The 18,608-nt window shown below is 40.0% G+C and overlaps 1 protein-coding gene across 1 annotated transcript in view; it reads right to left on the reverse strand.

Annotated features, from left to right (window-relative positions):
• CSMD1 (CUB and Sushi multiple domains 1) overlaps positions 1 to 18,608 on the reverse strand; it is a 1,979,019-nt gene that overhangs the window by 1,909,751 nt on the left and 50,660 nt on the right. The gene's annotated exons all lie outside the window — the stretch shown is intronic.

Below are 18,608 nucleotides of genomic sequence, written 5' to 3' on the forward strand. Positions count from 1 at the left end.
TTCTAACTCTTAAAATATGTATTAAACCAAATCAACAAAAGAATGGCTATAATTTCATCTCCCTCCTACCAGCTCCACCTACCATTGCCAGAATATTAAGATGGACAAAAATTGTCCCCAAACCTTTTCTTAGAAAGTGGGGATTTTAGATCCAGAAGTGTCCATTGTGACATAATGTGCTATAATGAACCGGCTATGTTTGGAGTCCTTTTACATAGGTCAGTTCTCCTGGTTGTTCCTACTAGCTGCAGGTCAAAGGTCTGATCCAAAGCCCACTGCACTCAATGGAAAGATTTCCACTGACTGGGTTTGGATCTGGCCCCAAATCCTGCTTCCTTTCTACTGTATGAGTAATCCCACTGATGTTAATGGCACTGCCCAGATGCACAAGGGATATAGGATTCAGTTCTGTCTGTTTATTTTTAAAGCAATACATTTCTAATAGAAACGGCAACTGCAAACCTAAATAAGTAATGAGCTATATATAAACTATATATTTGCACTCACAAATATACATACTGAATTTAAGTAAATCAGTGTGGTGTGTTATTGTCCATTATGACTCATGAGTCACGAATCCAATTCACAGCTTATCATTTCCCATTAAATTAGTGCTTTCCATATGGTATCTCCAACGCAAAGCCTACAACCTACTTACTGTGTTAAAAAAAAAAAAAGTACATCAAGAACACACTGTACTGAGATTTAAAATATGTCTCTTACGATCAAAGTATTCTACTATAGTGCAAGCCTCATACTATTTCAAGAATGTAATGCAATTTCTTTTCTTTTTTGGTACTTTATTTTTAGTCTATAGCTATTACAAGTCAGTATGTTATTTCTTTATGCTACTACATTAGATTTCTAATATAAGACAAAAGCAATTACAATAGCTGGGGGAAAGTGTTGTAGTATAATGTCATATTGTACTTGCATTACATAAGGAAGCTATTAAACCAAACCATATTTATCATTGTTCTATAAACGCATTAACACATCATGTCTACTGTATCTAGCACCAGTCTTGCATTTGGACACATGCATAGGTGACTCCCATTAGTTTCAATGGTAATCGGGTACACCTGCATGTGAAATCTGGTCTTTAGTGATGACAGCAATGGATGTATCTCAGTTGCATTTTTTAATAGAAATTGCATTGTGAATTTGTTCAAAATCCCATTTCTTCAAAATGCAGCAAATTCTGACAAATGGAAAATATTTTTCTGACATCATGATTTTTATATTTGGGAAAGGTTATTCAACATGTTTATGCAAAATAATATTGAATCAGGCTCTCAGTATTAATTAAAAATATATATACACTGAATGGACAATTTAAAAAGTTTTAGGGGGTTTAGTTAGGTTAGTTATATACCTGGTCCTGCAGTCCTTACTCAGGTAAAACCCCAGTGAAGTCAATGAGAGTTTTGCTGAGTGAACTAGATGCCTTTGTTAGGCCTTATTAGCAATGAGTGGCAGCAATAGTTTCACAGGGGTTCACACAGCTTCGAGGACTTTTGATCTGACCAAATTGCATCAGATTGTTACTCCTGATTCTAGAAGGAGTAGATTGAGAGCTCTTTGCAGTGAATGGGACTAGACCTAAGAATTTTGGATCAACAAAACACAACACAGGGCACTTCCACTGGTCCTAAAAGTCCTTTTTGGCTGTAACAGAGATTTGTAGTGGTGTTTTAGCAATTCATGGACTGAGGCTGAGCAGGTTTCATTCCTTAGGCACTTCCAATTACCTGCCTAATTGCTTCATTTGGTGTAACTGGATAGATAACTGCACTGGCAGTGTGGAGCAGAGGTTGATTTGGGGCTACCCATCTGTCTATGGTTTGGCTGTAGCAGTACATTAGTTCATCAACACTTTGATCTTTGGAGTTGGTGGTTTTCCCCTCAGGGAATTTACACAGTATAATAGAGCTTTCCTCACCAGAATAAGCAATTTGTTTAGAAAACAAGTTAAGTGTGTTCTGAAATGTGGAGAGTGGGGGAAAAAAAAAAAAAAGATTAAACACACACACACACACACAAAACCCTACACTGTTTCATTTTCATCATTTCTTGGCAGTGGTGTGCTGTCAGAAAAGCACTGAACAACATCTAAACCAATAAGTAATGAAGAGTTACACCAGTCAGCACTAACGGAGGTACAAGTTACATAAATCAATACAGATAATAGAATCTGTATTCCAGTAGTAGGCTTCTCTATTTGCAATACATATTTTTTCATATTAGTAACCAATAAGTGTGTCATCAAATTCAACTGGTTTTTGTCAATATTTTTCAGTATGCTGTAGATAAATCCAAATGCTTTATGTACTAGGTGAAAAGGGACCACTTACTGTTTTATGCCTTTTTTTAGCTCATAATACATACTTCTACAATAAAACCACTGTATACCAGAAAGTAATAATATACAATAATTTTAGGAAAAAAATATGTCATTCCAAGTGTTAGAGAAAATTAGCAGAGAAGCCAAGAATCAAACTTACTTTCTTACACTTTTAAGTAGGATGCTCAACTTCCCTGCCATTCCAGTAAGCTTCAGTCTGAACCTGGGGAAGGGTGGAGGGCAATGTGGGGATCTACTCATCTTTTATGGGCATTGTATTCACTTTATAACAAAATTTAACGGAAATGTGCAGAAAATTAATCAAATGAGACCAATTAAATAGTGCTGTGTCAGTGAAGTGAAGCTATTCAATGTATAACATGAACTTTGCTGCAGAATAAAAGGAAAAAGCAGCTACAGAATCATAGAAATAAAAAGTGATTGTCCCATCTAATTTAAAATATTCCAAACACTGGAGTTTCCACCATTTTATTGGAAGATATTTACACAGCTGATAGATTTTACTTTCAGGAATTTTTCCCCTTTTCAATTTCATCCTCCATTATGCCCCATTTTTACCATCCTAAATAATTCCTGTCCTCTGATTGTGCACTCTTCAAATATGTTTAGGACTTAAGTGTGTCCTCCTTAGTTGCTGCTGAACTATGCTATACATGTTTACCTCTTTTAATCTTTTCTCATAAACCAACCTCATATCATTTCTGTTGCTTTTCCCTGAAGTCTCTTCAATTTGTCAACATCAGTCTGGTAATTAAGGTGCTCAGTATTCCAGAAAAAGTCATGTCAGAACTGTGTTAAAAGAGATCACTACCTCCCAGCTTCACGACCTGATACCCCAATGTTTGTAACACAAATGGCATTAGTCTTTTTTGCTGCAGTATATCATTTTAAACTCATTTCTAATTTTCTGCTCACTATCAACCTTAAGTCTTCTTTGGCATTACCGTTTCTAGATTTCCCTTTTCTGTCATGTATTTGTTTTGTATTAGCTTGCATTTTCCCCAAGCTGAATCACAACTTTTCATTTTTCATGTGTCTAGTTTTCCCAGTTTCAGTTAAATGAGTGCTCTGCTAATTGGTTTCATTAGTAATTTTACTAAATTCACACAAATAAAAGGAATAACTCCAAATTAATACCACATCATTGATTTGCATATATGGCAGCGGTTGTGTATAATGTGCAATGTGTGAACCCCCACGTGAAGAAACAAAGGGCATGTACTGTTACATGGCTTAGCTCTGTGCTCCTTTGCATTCATGGTTTTGTAGACGTCTTGTGTTCTATCCATCTAAAAATGAGAGGAGGGTTTATGACAATAGCTGGTGAGGTGTGGGCAGAGCTCTTTGTTGTGCTTTGCCATATAACTTCAGGGGGCCTTGTTGAATAATTTCAGTCTAATATGCCACACAAGACAAGGGCATTGGCCCAGTCTGTCCACTCTGAAGCACATCTTTTTCAAGATGTTTCAAAAACTAATCATCCCCTACTGATTTAATAACTTAAACAACTGCTGGGGTGAATGATCAGCCATTATAAACTTTGGAACTCAATGTAGTTGCACTGACCAAAAAGGTACTTTTGTTTGAAATCAATTGTAATTCAGCATTAATTGCGCACTAGTTAATGGAAACATGAAAGAACACTCTAATGAAGACTTAAACCAGTGCTGTAATGGAGATTTTAAATTACATGGTATAGGTGGTGATTAACCAACCCTTACCTAACACTGAATTACTATGAGCAGTCAGATTTAAAATTTAGGGCAAGGTATGGCACTGCTACCAGAAGAATTCATGTAACCTCCTATCAGTGACAACGTTTCAAATCCATGCAAATTTCAGATACAATTACCGCATTAACTAAAAAGTCATTATCTAAGTAATGCTATACATTATGTCTCCTAGGGAGATTACATAATAATGTGCATACATGATCTCTTCCTTCAAACAAATCTCTCGGTAAGCATGTAAACACTTGCTCAGGCAATAATATAAATTGTGCTTATATAGCTTTGAAGAGGTACTATGAAGATAGAGATTGAAACAGTGAGAAAAAACCCAGACTGTTAAAGGAACAAATATATCATTATTATGGACAGCGGCCATGGCAAATTATGAGTGATAGTTTGCTTAAGAAAATAAAATAGAAAAATGGCAATTAATTGATACTAATTAATAGCAGAAAACTAAAGTGAAAGAAAATATAATGGAAGTGAAGCAGTCAGCAAAGACACACACATGAGAGAGAGAGGGGAAAAAAAGAAAACTGGAGCTGCAGTAATTTCTGTCATTCATAACTTGCCATAATTATGTACTCTGTAAAACTGCTGTCGTAATTTGAAATGCTTCCCTCCTGATCTAATCGACAGACTAATGTAATGACTTGACTAAGAACCAGGAATGTAGATCTTGCCATTATGTCAGATTTGCTTGGATTTTAATGCAATAGTCCCTCAGGAAGACTCATGATTTAATTAAAAACATTGTGTTTCAGTGACCAGCGCACCACCTGCAGCATCACTTAGTGTGTGAATCTTGATTCCCTGGAGTGAATTGCCGCTGACCTTTTTGATTTCCATTTAGCAATCACTTTATAGATACAATTACAACCTTTTTATACTTAGCACTTAAACGTACTTTTGTAGCCTTGGCTCTTGAAGCTTTATGTTTTTCAAGAACAGCATCTAAAAAGCCTAATGACTTTTCCCCTCAAAATACTGAGGCTAAAATATATATAAATATTGGAGATCACAATCACGAATTATTTAGAAACTGATTCATTTCAAGGAATATAAATATTTCTGAAGAGGGCTATACAAAGCAGCTTACATTAGATAGAACGGCAGCTGTTTCCAAGAAATGATCATTAATGTAACAGAACATTGTACAGTGGAATTAACGATACAATACTTTCTCTTCCAGGTTAGATAATCAGTAAGGTGCTTTGTCCCTATTCCTTGTAACGTTCAGAAAACAAGTTGAGGAGTTGAATAGAGGCCCCATCTAGGCAACACACCAGATTCCAGTCTGTGAAAATGTGGCAATATGGGAATGTTACATAGTGTCTCATTATAAATAGGTGCCTTTTGAAAAATAGTGTAACACTTTCTCTTGCAAAGCAATGATTCTATCATCCCTGATCACAGAATGGATATGTAAAAGGGTCTTGTTCCTGATTGCTACTAGTTGCGTCAAGCTCCTAGAGCTCCAGAACAAGTAGAGAGCTCTCCTGTTCAAAGTGGATTCTCCTTCTTCTTCTAGTCTTGGGCCTATTTAGCTGCCCTTTCAAATTGCTGAATTTCATGTCAGCCAAGAGGCTTTTTCAGGTCATATAGTTCCTTTGCAATTAATCTCTGGTTTGCTAGTATCAGGGAACATCTCATTACCTGTCCCTAGTGCATACTCAGTGCCTTCTTTGATGTCATGTCATTTAATGGCAGCTGGGTTGCACAGACAAGGAATCTGTGATTCCTCCCTCAGAAAAGAGACATGAGTGAGTTTACACACAACAGTTTAAACCAAGGATGGAAATAACTCCTTGGCACAGTATGCAGCCTGCGTGTATGTATAACCAAGGATGCCCACAGAGCTTCTATCATGGTGCCATTTATAATCAAATTTTCATCCACCATCACATTGGATGTGCCTGTAAAAATATTTGCATACATTTGACCAGGCAAGACCATAATTTTCCTGTGCTCAGAATAATCATAGAATATCAGGGATGGAAGGGACCTCTGGAGATCATCTAGTCCAACCCCCTGCTCAAAGCAGGACCGATCCCCAATTAAATCATCCCAGCCAGGGCTTTGTCAAGCCTGACCGTAAAAACTTCTATGGAAGGAGATTCCAACACCTCACTAGGTAATGCATTCCAGTGTTTCACCACCCTCCGAGTGAAACAGTTTTTCCTAATATCCAACCTAAATCTCCCCCACTGCAACTTGAGACCATTACTCCTTATTCTGTCATCTGCTGCCACTGAGAACAGTCTAGAGCCATCCTCTTTGGAACCCCCTTTCAAGTAGTTGAAAACAGCTATCAAATCCCCCCTCATTCTTCTCTTCCATAAACATCCCCAGTTCCCTCAGCCTCTCCTCATAACTCATGTGTTCCAGTCCCCTAATCATTTTTGTTGCCCTCCACTGGACTCTTCCCAATTTTTCCACATCCTTCTTGTAGTGTGGGGCCCAAAACTGGACACAGTACTCCAGATGAGGCCTCACCAGCATTGAATAGAGGGGAACGATCACGTCCCTTGATCTGCCGGCAATGCCCCTACTTATACATCCCAAAATACCATTGGCCTTCTTGGCAACAAGGGCACACTGTTGACTCATATCCAGCTTCTCGTCCACTGTAACCCCTAGGTCCTTTTCTGCAGAACTGCTGCCTAGCCATTCAGTCCCTAGTCTGTAGCGGTGCATTGGATTCTTCCATCCTAAGTGCAGGACTCTGCACTTGTCCTTGTTGAACCTCATCAGATTTCTTTTGGCCCAATCCTCCAACTTGTCTAGGTCCCTCTGTATCCTATCCCTCCCTCCAGCATATCTACCTCTCCTCCCAGTTTAGTGTCATATATATACGTGCACAATTACCCAGACTGCAAACACAAATGTGTCATTCTGTGTAACTTCTGGGGTTCAGGGAGCATGGCCCATTTAAATCTTTATCTTGAGGGCAAGGAAGTGCTGATTGTTACAGGAAGAGAAAGTGCTGTTTTAGAGAGGAAAGCAGGGTGTGGAGAGAGGGCAAGTGAAAAGGTGTGGCTGTCTGGAGCTCCAGACAAAAGGGCTACAGGAAGCAGGCTCTCACATCATGAAGCAGCTGAGAATCTGCCCAAACCTGCAGAGATAAAGTAGCTGACCAGAGATGCCCCAGGACAGGAACAGCACTGTGCTAGGCAGGAATCACCCAAGAAGGACAAACCAGAGCTGGACACAGTATCACTGCTGCCCAGAGCTGTATAAGGCTGTGGTTACTGGGGTTTGTGCTCTTGCATTGGGAATAAGGAAGGAGGCTGTTAGCTAGTTAAGTGGGGAGGTTGGTGGTGTGTGTAGGATTGCAGCGAGTGGCAGAAGAGAGCAACAGAAGGGTTTGTTGGGGGAAGCTTACTGGTGCCCAAGACTCACTGCCAGACTGGAACTTTGCCCAGGATTCATGAACTCCGAGTATAAACGCATTGCTCGGTGTCTGCCCTTTTAGACCGTGGTACCACTAGGCCTATGAGGCTAAATGTTGAATGTATGCCTGTTTTACTGCTCCCCCTATATTTCCCCACTATTTTTTTTCCATTCATGTGTGAATAAATATTTTGCTTTCCTATATTCATTGTACTCTTCTGATGTGTGTTCACTCTGGGCGGGGGGGTTGGGACAGGTGCCCCCATGGCAGAAGTGCGGTTTCCCTGCTGCATTCCTGTGCACACCTTTTCTTGGTCAGAGCTTCTGGAGAGCAGATTCCATCTTGGCCACAAGGGAGCTAAAATTACACTGCATGCACCATGATGTGTACCTTTTCCACCCATGGCTGATCATTTGTCCCTTAACTGGTTGGATCAAATATTTTAGGCTCCTCATTATTGATGCAAATACCAAAGAAAAGTAAAAAAAAAACAAAAAAAACCCCTTTAATTAAATGCTTCCAATTACATTTTAAATTACCAGGGTCAGATACACCACTGCTTGCTGGCTTTGTGCCACTCCAGCAGCAGCTGTATACCCAATTTAACTGGCCAGGTATGCCAGGTTTATGAGTGAATTGTATCACCAGAGCAGCACAAAGCAGGTGGTGCATACAGATGAATCTGGCCCTTAGTTCCTTAAACATCATTTTCCAGGTGAAGCTTTTGTTCTTTTTGGGTTTTGGTCAAACAGAACAATAGTTCTTTTTGTGTGGAACTCAAGTGCAGGCTCTTATTCTGAAAGAACAGGCACAAGGGCCAGAAAAGCTCAGAAAAACAAGCAGAAGAATTTTCAAAGTTGATTTCTCTCACCCAAGTGAATCAATCTCCATCAAAGAGTAATCAGGGTAGCCTATTTGTCCTTTACTCTCGGACAAACTGTTTTTCTTTGCTTCTTATAAAGCCCACAACATACTGGGTAAAAGATGTGGAATAATTAAACACCACAGTGTTGGAATGGAAGCAATACATCTTTTTGGAGGAGCTCCTGCCAAATTTCACATTTAAAACACAAAAAAAAAAAAAAAAAAAAAACAAACTACAAGTTAAGGAGGAGTTACTGGAATGTAATCTTATTTTTTCCCCTCTTCATTTCAACTGTTCTTCAGCTAGCAGACTCTGTGGTCAGACACCGAACATTAACAATGGGCCCCAGGGGGAAAACTGCAATAAGGGTTTAGAAGGGTTGGCAGGTGTAAGCACTAGATAGTTCAGATCAGTTGGTGTGACATTATAGAACAGACACCAGCTTTGCACTGGAACCACTCAAGAAGCTTCCCTGCCTTTGCAGGGTCTCCTCAAGGGCTTGTCACAGTCTGAGACCTTTTGGTTCTAGGAGTGTTGTGAATGCACTTTCCAGGCAAAAGCTGGGGACACATATTGACCCAAATGGGCTGGGAAGGGGTATGGAGGTGGTTATGCATGGCCCTCCCCGTCTTCTGGATCAACTCATACAGTGGTCCTAACACAGAGAAGCATGTTGCATCGCTTGAGCTCCCTAATGGTGCAATGCAGCTCCTCACTACCCCAACACGGGGCTATGTTTAAATGATATGGCTGAGTCCTAAGCAAATATTTGCTTACACCTGAACTTTAGTAAGACTAGATCATGCTACGTAGCACAATTCTCAGTCTTGTGAATCTTTCAGTTGAGGTACCAAAATATTCAGTCTCAAAAATTGTGTGATTTCACAGATATGCAACCTTTTCTGCAGAGCCCAAGGGAAATGACAACTTCATTAGAATAATTCGTTCCACCAACGCACTGTGAGGATCTGATCATATACAACATCACCACCATGACCTTCTTTTCCAAATACAGAGGTGACTGCCGGGGTGAACTGGTTCAGCTCTGATAAAAAATTTCCCAGACCTTGACGCAAAACTCAAGATGGAACTCTTATTGATTCAAATGTTTTCAGCTAATCTTAAAGCAACTGATTACTTTTGTGTATATTCACACTTCTTTGTTCTGACTGGAAATAGAAGTGCTAAAATACCACAAGTAAGATTGCTGGACTGCAATAGAAAAAAGGATTACCTGAAATTTCACAGTAATTCCTCTTCTGATGAAATTTCCTGGTCAGTTTTACAATCTCAAGTTCTATATAAGCATTTTGGGTGCTTTTTTCAGCCAAAGTCAGCCTTCAAACCTTCTGAAGTTTACCTATATAACTAGAACTTTCCACTTTCAGGAGAATCTTCTTCAGATATCCTTATTAAGAGGCATTGCTCCCTTATTGCAGACCAGTCACTAAAACATAAGGGCATCACAAACTGAAGCATTTGAACAGTGGTATATCAACAGCAGATTATATCTTACACTACTTCTCTACCTGATTCAGATCAAACAAACTTCCCTTACCTGTCCTGGCTGCAGATTTAAAAAAATTATACAACACAGGGCTAGATTATTGATAGTACATTCCTTTTCATGTAAATTCATGAAGTCATTTAGGCATTGCTGGCTGAGGATCAAACCCACAGCAAACACACTTGCTACATATTGTACCTGGTGTCTTGGCTACATTTATGCCCATCTGTCAGGATGGCATGCTGCCTGGTCTAAAGTTGGTTAGACCTTTTCAGTAAGGTACAGGTGCCAGACTGCAGTGGGTTTGTTGAGTAGCCTTTGTAAACCTGCACATACCCTCTCCTCTATGGGAAGTCCTTCCTTTATGCCAGAATTGAAGCACTAGCACTGTATCCTTCCTCACAATTGAACACACCTGTTGATACTTCTACAATGTGTGGGGGGGGGGGACCAAAAAACTGTGGAAGAGAGGCACTTTTGGCTGCCAAGAAGGCAGGTGCAGTAACAGCAGGTATCTGATAACTCAGGAAGATAACTGGGTGTTAAAATGCTTCTAATATGGATGTGCATTATTCCTTTTAGAACTCTGTCCAAAGGCAATCAACATTTCTGTCAGTGACAGTGACTCAAGCTGACAGACTTTTAGATTTTGTGATGATAGGTGTGATAGAAAACAGGTACAGTTACAGAGCAACTCTCAGGCTACGTCTACAGTACAAGCTAGAGATGTGATTCCCTTGTTCATGTACAGGTGTTCACACTTGCTCTAATCAATTAGCAGTGTAGCCACAATAGCCTGGGTAGTGGCAGGGGAGGCACAGCCTAGTCATGCCAAGTACAGACCCTTAACTTTTAGTGTAGACATAGCCTAAGACTGGCTATATAGGGAAAATAAGCTACATAAGTGTCCTTTTCTCACTGCTATAATGCAAAAAATGAAGTTATAAACAGATTCTGTCAAACCTTTAGATCTCCAGTTTAACAGATTGAAAGATTTTCAAGGCCAGATTGTGTGGAGCCATTCGGTGAATTTTGCCACTGACTTCAGTGGGGACAGAATTTCATCCCTTATCACAGTGGTAGGTGCTTACCCATGCAAGCAGTCTGCTTGAAACCCATAGGACTATTTGAGTGAATGAGTGCCTGCCACCATGGGAAGGGTGCCACAGTTTGACTCTTGGAACTGAAATGTACATCTCTTTGGAAACTGGATTTTCTTGGTTTTTTTTTTTATTTGTTACTCAGCTCTGGCAGGATCTTTTCTTAAAAAAACAAAAACAAAAAACAGTATGTTGGAATAAAGTTCACATTCCTTACAGAGATTCACAACATGAAGTTATGTTCAATTAAAGGTTTTTTCAGTGTCCTTTTGCAGTTAAAATGTAGCTGTCTCTAAATAAATGAATAATATGCACCCTTTGAGAATCTCTTTTCAATTATTATCTCTTGCTTGGTCAACATCTAGGACAGTTTCACAATTGGCTGAGGTTCTCCCTCTATACTAAGAAATCACGATGGGAGGGGTCAAAAGTGATTGGCTGGTACAATGGTTATTTACTTTTCTGGAGTGATGATCTAATTTCAACTGATTTTTCTTCTCCTTTAAAAATTGTATATATGAAAATAAATGTAAAAACCTGTTTTCTCCCTCCTCTCTCCACCCTCAGCATAAGTGTTTTATAAGAAGTTGATATAAATCAGTCTCACCTTTGATATCATAAGGTTGTGATTTTCAAAAGATCCTTTTCAGAGTAACAGCCGTGTTAGTCTGTATTCGCAAAAAGAAAAGGAGGACTTGTGGCATCTTAGAGACTAACCAATTTATTTGAGCATAAGCTTTCGTGAGCTACAGCTCACTTCATCGGATGCTCACATAAATTGGTTAGTCTCTAAGGTGCCACAAGTACTCCTTTTCTTTTTTCAAAAGATCCTATGAGAGTTAGGCTCCCACCCACATTAAAAACTGTCTTCCCATTGAACTTCAGTGGGATTTGAGTGCATAACTGCCTTAGGCTCCTTTGAAAATCCCAGCCTAACAGTGAGTGCACTGTCATTGGCTGATTGAATGCCAAGGACCTGATTGCAACATTTAAGGCACCAGTCTGTACTGAGGCTGGTGTAGAGGTGCATAATCCAGAGAAAGTTGGGGAAGAGGCTGTGCCTCAGAATGCCTCCCCAAATCGGCCAAACATGCAGGAATAATACATAGCCTGCACCATCCTTTAGGGTGATGTAATGGGTTCCTTCTTCTATGGTTAGCATACACATGCACAGGGGACAGGGACATGGCCCCAATTCTTCCCTATCCCTTTGGAGAGACTTGCACTCTCAGGGTTGCATGGGAGGTACAGTAGTTGTTACACTACTCTGAATGCAGAGAAGGACATTGTCCTAGCCCTGGTACGTAGTGTGCAGGAAAAGGAAGGCTACTTGTGTCTTCTCTGTGTGTACATGGCCCCCAGTTCTGCACTATTAAATCTTTGCCAGTCACATCGATGAGTGTAGGGTCAACATCATGCTGGGTTCTGGGGCAACCAAATGTATATCCTTCAGGGACATGAGTGAACAGATTTATAGCATAAGAAATGCAGTTGATGGTATATATTCATTCTATAATGACACCAAAATTATTCAGTTGGCTTTACTGCCAAAATTTTAAAGTGCCAGGCTCAAACAATTCTGGGCTGTAGAAGTACTTTTGAGCAGAGCAGAACAAAGATGTTGGCAAGGGCCAAAAATAAAATGTTGAAAATGTCACTTCCAATATATCACACAGTTTATAAATTAAACTCCATATTATTAGGCTAACAGTAAAACTGCTCAAGAGCTGCTGCTGCAGTTCCTATAACAGCCTGTGCCCTTGGAGGGTATGTGGTCAACGTTTTGTGCTAGGGTTCTAACCCACTAATGGGATTTGTATGTGTGAGCCTGTGAAAGTCCTGATCCTGGGGGGGAAAGTTCAGAATAGAAAAAATAAAACAGTCAGGTGCTGATCGTTTGAAAACAGGCTGTAACTCTGGATCCAAGCTGAGAGTAAAGCTGGGAAAGAGGGTGGTACTTCCTTAGTCTGACACAGCAAAGAATAATTGCTATTTAGTGTGCCCGATTCCCTAGCTCACTGGTATAAAAGGCTAACCTTTGTACACCAAGTCAGATTCTGCACTTAGCCTTTTTTGTTATTTCCCGAGAACCACGCAAACCAGTGCCTCTGCCTGTAATCCTCTGAAATCATCTCCTGAGTACACACTGCATATCTATGTTTTAGCCAGATAACTTCTTCAAAACTGCCATTTTTAAACTTATTTCAGAATGACCTCTTTACTTACAGCTAGATAAATGTTCTAGCAGATTTTTTTTTTCTGAAGAAGCATAGCTATCATCCCATGGACATTAGGCATATCCTAACTGATTATTGATCTTGGATATCTCAAGAAAGATAACACACAGAGTTTTCCTTTCTATGGATACACCTATGCTGCAAAAAAGTGCTAATTTAACTAGGGTGAGCTAATTCACAGTAGCTGATTTGGTGATAATAGTAGTTAAGCCTTGGCAATTTAGCTTTTAACTCAGGTTAGCAGTTTGAGTTCAGCCCAAAGCTGCTAAAGTCTAAGGTTACATATGTGCTTAGATCTTTGTGGACTATGGCCTTAATGTAAAGGTGCAGGGCTGGGGGTATGGTATATTTTATCCACCATGATAAAGACTGGAGCATTTTAAGTAGAGGAAATAAGCCTGAAGGAGGTTTAGATAAACTGGTAGGTGACTTTTTAAAAATCAATATGAACATCAAAAAATAAAAGGGAGAATAATATAAGGTTCATTGCTAGGTATTACAGGGAGTACAGTTGAGGATACAAAAGTAAAGAAGAATGTGGAAAGGAGTGATGACAATCTTGTAAAAGGATAAAACAGAAACTTTCAAAGTGAGTGAAAGGATCATCGAATCATTCGGGAGCCAGCTTATAACCTGGTTCAGTTATCTGCTCTGTCACAGATTTCCCTTGTAACCTTTGGCTAATCTTTCTGTTCCTCAGTTCCACATCTATAAAATTGGATTGTCTTGTTTCCCAGCTGTTGTGAGGATTAATATATCAACGATTGTGAGGTGCTCAGATACTGTAGCAATAGGGCCATAAAAGTACCTAAGATAGATAGAGGAATCCACACAATCATAAAAAAAATCAGAAAGTAAAAATACATTAAATGAATGCAAATAAAGATTCTATATTAAAATGTCATTACAATCATAAGGAGCTAACAATGAGCAAGAAAAAATGAGGCAACAGAAAGGAAAGAATGGTCATATAGGGGAAGCAAATATTGCTTCCTAAATCATTCCTCTTCCTTCATATTTATAAAAAGAAGAAGAAGAAGGTAACATCCCAGAGGATCAGATAGAATTTCCTGCAGGGAGAGGGAGGAACAAAATGTTAAAGGCTTTATCATTGCATTAGAGCAGATAATTAGGCAATTAGAATGATTAAAAGTTGACAAAGCACCAGACCCAGATGAATTACAACCCACAATCCTGACAAAAGTAGTAAGGGAAAGAGAAAAGCCTCCGGTGAAGAACTGTTGATACCTCTCGAAAGACAAGCTAGCTACTGTTGTGTCTGTGTTTCTATGCAAAGTCTACAGCCCATGTAATTTGAAGTGTGGTGGCTTGGAGGAGGGGGTGAAGAAGACCTCTATGGGAGAAGGGGGGAAATTGTCCCTGGGGAAGATTCTGAAAACACCTGCTCTTTGATGCAATGTGGCTCATTCCAAAGGCAATGCTTTTGTTCTTCAAAAGCAGTTTTCTAAGTGCCAGAGAGAGGTCATCTCTGGCAGGGATGATTTAGTTGAGCCCAGAGGTGAGGTGACCTCCATCAAAGGCAGGAAAATCATCCAAAGTGTTTCTTCTGTTTGCTGGCAGAATTTTAACAGGAGGAAGGGAGAGTGCTGGAGACCCTGAGAGTCCTCTTCTCCCAGCACATAACTGAAGCAATTGTTTGGCTAGTGTATTCTGATCCTGTTTACTTGTATAAAACCTATTTTACAATAGCTGTATTTACCACACAGGGGCATTATGAATCTCCAGGTAAAGTTTCCACCAGCCTAATGTAGGACATGAAGCCCTCACTGGTGGAAAGTCTTCACAGCAGGGTTGCATGAGCCATTCCCTGATGTCTCAGAGTCAGCCAGTACTGCTTCAATATAGCAGAGGAGGAGACAAGACTTGGGTGCCTGATGGATGGGCTGATTCAGCATGTTCCCTGCTCAGGCTTCATTAGTATGTTCATAGGCAGCTTGAGCTGCAGATTAAACTGCTTTCCTCTGGCAGAGACCCAGAAGAAGGCTGGAAGTGGAAACACCACATGCCTCCATTTAGGGATGTATTATTATAATAGCACTTTGAGGTGCCAATCAGGTTTGGAGACCAGTTTTGATGAATGCTCCACAAATGTACATTAAAACACAATCCTAGCCCTGATGAGTCACAGCTTGTCATAAATATAAAGGGAAGGGTAAACACCTTTAAAATCCCTCCTGGCCAGAGGAAAAACCCTTTCACCTGTAAAGGGTTAAGAAGCTAGGATAACCTCGCTGGTACCTGACCAAAATGACTAATGAGGAGACAAGATATTTTCAAAGCTATGGGGGAAAAAACAAAGGTTCTCTCTGTCTGTGTGAGGCTTTTGCCGGGAACAGAAAAGAAATGGAGTCTTAGAACTTAGTAAATAATCTAGCTAGATATGCGTTAGATTCTGTTTTGTTTAAATGGCTGATAAAATAAGCTGTGCTGAATGGAATGTATATTCCTGTTTTTGTGTCTTTTTGTAACTTAAGGTTTTGCCTAGAGGGATTCTCTGTGTTTTGGATCTGATTACCCTGTAAGGTATTTACCATCCTGATTTTACAGAGGTGATTCTTTTACTTTTTTTCTTCAATTAAAATTCTTCTTTTAAGAACCTGATTGCTTTTTCATTGTTCTTAAGATCCAAAGGTTTGGGTCTGTGTTCACCTATGCAAATTGATGAGGATTTTTACCTTCCCCAGGAAAGAGGGTGTAGGGTTTAGGGAGGATTTTGGGGGGGAAAGACGTTTCCAAGAGGGCTCTTTCCCTATTATACATTTGTTAGACACTTGGTGGTGGCAGCAAAAAAGTCCAAGGGCAAAAGGTAAAATAGTTTGTACCTTGGGGAAGTTTAACCTAAGCTGGTAAAAATTAGCTTAGGGGGTTTTTCATGCAGGTCCCCACATCTGTACCCTAGAGTTCAGAGTAGGGAAGGAACCTTGACACAACTGCTATATACATTCAAAGTATTGTTGTTGTTAATATTATCTTTCTTTATTTAGGTTCAAGGACATGTTTCATATTTTACCCAGAGCTAATTTTCCAACTTACGATATCCTGTTCCCTGTCAGGCAAAAACAGGGCCCTGAGATGCCAACAGTGGGGTGGGGGAATCAGGCTAAGAGCTCCTGCTCCTTCCAGTGGGAGTGGAAGGAGAAGGGAGGGTTCAAAAGTTAGTCATTTCCTCTTTGCCAGTTTATGCTACCAAAGGAGATAAGATTAGTCCATGAGTTGCAAACTTTGCATGGGCTCAGAGACCCCAGGAAGTTGGAGTACGAGCAGTCCTTTTCTTATGGCCCTGACACATACAAGATTTTAGTAATCCAAAAGCAGGATATTATGAGGAACGAGCTGAAACACAGGGTCAGCATTAAGATGCTTTCTTTTTACCTTGTAAGGGGTTTAGAGGGTATAATTTCAGATAGTTAAATCGGCCATGGACAAAAAATTGTGTGTATGTTTGGGAAGGAGGGTATTCAGCCAGTGCAGAAAACAGAGTGAGCTGACGTATTTGCATGGGGTTACATGGCCTGTGCAGTTCCATGAAAATAAATCTTAAGAAGTGTGAGGATTAATAAACCTCTTTGAAACCAATGTGAATAAGCAGGAGGGAAATTAGGGATAGAGCCACTAATTTGGTTTTGAAGGTGAAGATAATGTGATAATAGTGGGTTAGTTTTCTCAAGGTTTATGGGCAGGCCCTGACTAATATTATTGCCTCACCATGGCCCTTAACAGGCTGTTTCCTTACTCACCCACCTTCACTTTTATTGTTTACTTGTAGGTTCCCTTAAACTCTGATTTTCATCTATGCCCTCTTCCCCCCCCCCCTTTTTTTTTTTGCTATAGAGAGGCTTCAGAGTAGCAGCCATGTTTGTCTGTATTCGCAAAAAGAAAAGGAGTACTTGTGGCACCTTAGAGACTAACCAATTTATTTGAACATAAGCTTTCGTGAGCTACAGCTCCCTTCATCGGATGCATAAAAGTGGAAAATGCAGTGAGGATGTTTTTATACACACAGATCATGGGAGTGGCTAAGTCATTATGCAAGGTAACCTATTTCCCCTTGTTTTTTCCTACTCCTCCCCTTTTCCTCAGACATTCTTGTTAAACACTAGATTTGTGCTGAAATGACCCACCTTGATTATCATACACATTGTAAGGAGAGTGATCACTTTAGATAAGCTATTACCAGCAGGAGAGTGGGGTGGGGGGAGAGAAAACCTGGATTTGTGCTGGAAATGGTCCACCTTGATTATCATACACGTTGTAAGGAGAGTGATCACTTTAGATAAGCTGTTACCAGCAGGAGAGTGGGGTGGGGGGATAGAAAACCTTTTGAAGTGATAATCACCCATTTTTTCATGATCTGTGTGTATAAAAACATCCTCACTGCATTTTCCACTTTTATGCATCCGATGAAGTGAGCTGTAGCTCACGAAAGCTTATGCTCAAATAAATTGGTTAGTCTCTAAGGTGCCACAAGTACTCCTTTTCTTTTTATAGAGAGGCTGTTTTCCTTCCAATCTTTCCTCTCTAGGGCTAACAATATGGCACTGTTACAACTGCAAAAGGATTGGACACATAGCTTCCCAGATGGCTTTTGTTAACTCTCAATACTGCTAATGACTCAATTGTTGGGTTTCTTGTGTTTTTCTGGTTCTTTTGATGATAAGAGTAAGTATTGGCCGGGTAGTCAAAACATTACTCTAGTACATGGGAGACCCAGGTTCAATTCCCTACTCTGCCCAAGACTTCCTGTGTGAGCTTGGCCAAGTCAGTCTGATTTCAAAGGGAGTTAGGTGCCTAAATACCTTTGAAGATGTGTGCTTTAACCTGTTTGTGCCTCTGTTCCCCATCTGTAACAAGGGACATCACAGGGATGTTGCAAGGATAAGTACATTAAAGATTGTGAGAAGCTCAGCTACTATGAGTAAGTACTATAAGTACCATACATAGGACACACATTGGAAAAATAGCCTATTTGCTAGTAACTGGTGAGCTCACAGTTTCTAGTGTCCATGGATCAGCTAGCATATATTTTATAGGAATAGTGCATCCAGTAACCTCCATCAGAGACCAAATACCAGTAGGTCAAATCAATGGATTTATCTTGTCTTTATCAGGAAAGGGAGCAAAAAAAGCAAGGTCACTTTCCAAAATCAGGCTTCCCACAAAACATGGCTGATGTTGATGAAGACCAGAAAAATCATGTAGATGACCTATTGAACCTCTGGTGAAAGTTATTAGGTTTCTCGCATTGCTCTCAGCAAGTATGCATGACAGAGTGGAAAAAACGTCTAAGCCCTGTCTACCCTATGGCTTTCACCTTTGCTACCACTGCACTATTGCTGAAAACCGAGCACTAAATTTGCTAGTATAAAGAGGCCTTGTTGCAGGGAATGTG

This window comes from Chelonia mydas, chromosome 3, assembly GCF_015237465.2.
Source record: "Chelonia mydas isolate rCheMyd1 chromosome 3, rCheMyd1.pri.v2, whole genome shotgun sequence".
Classification (NCBI taxonomy): Eukaryota; Metazoa; Chordata; order Testudines; family Cheloniidae; genus Chelonia; species Chelonia mydas.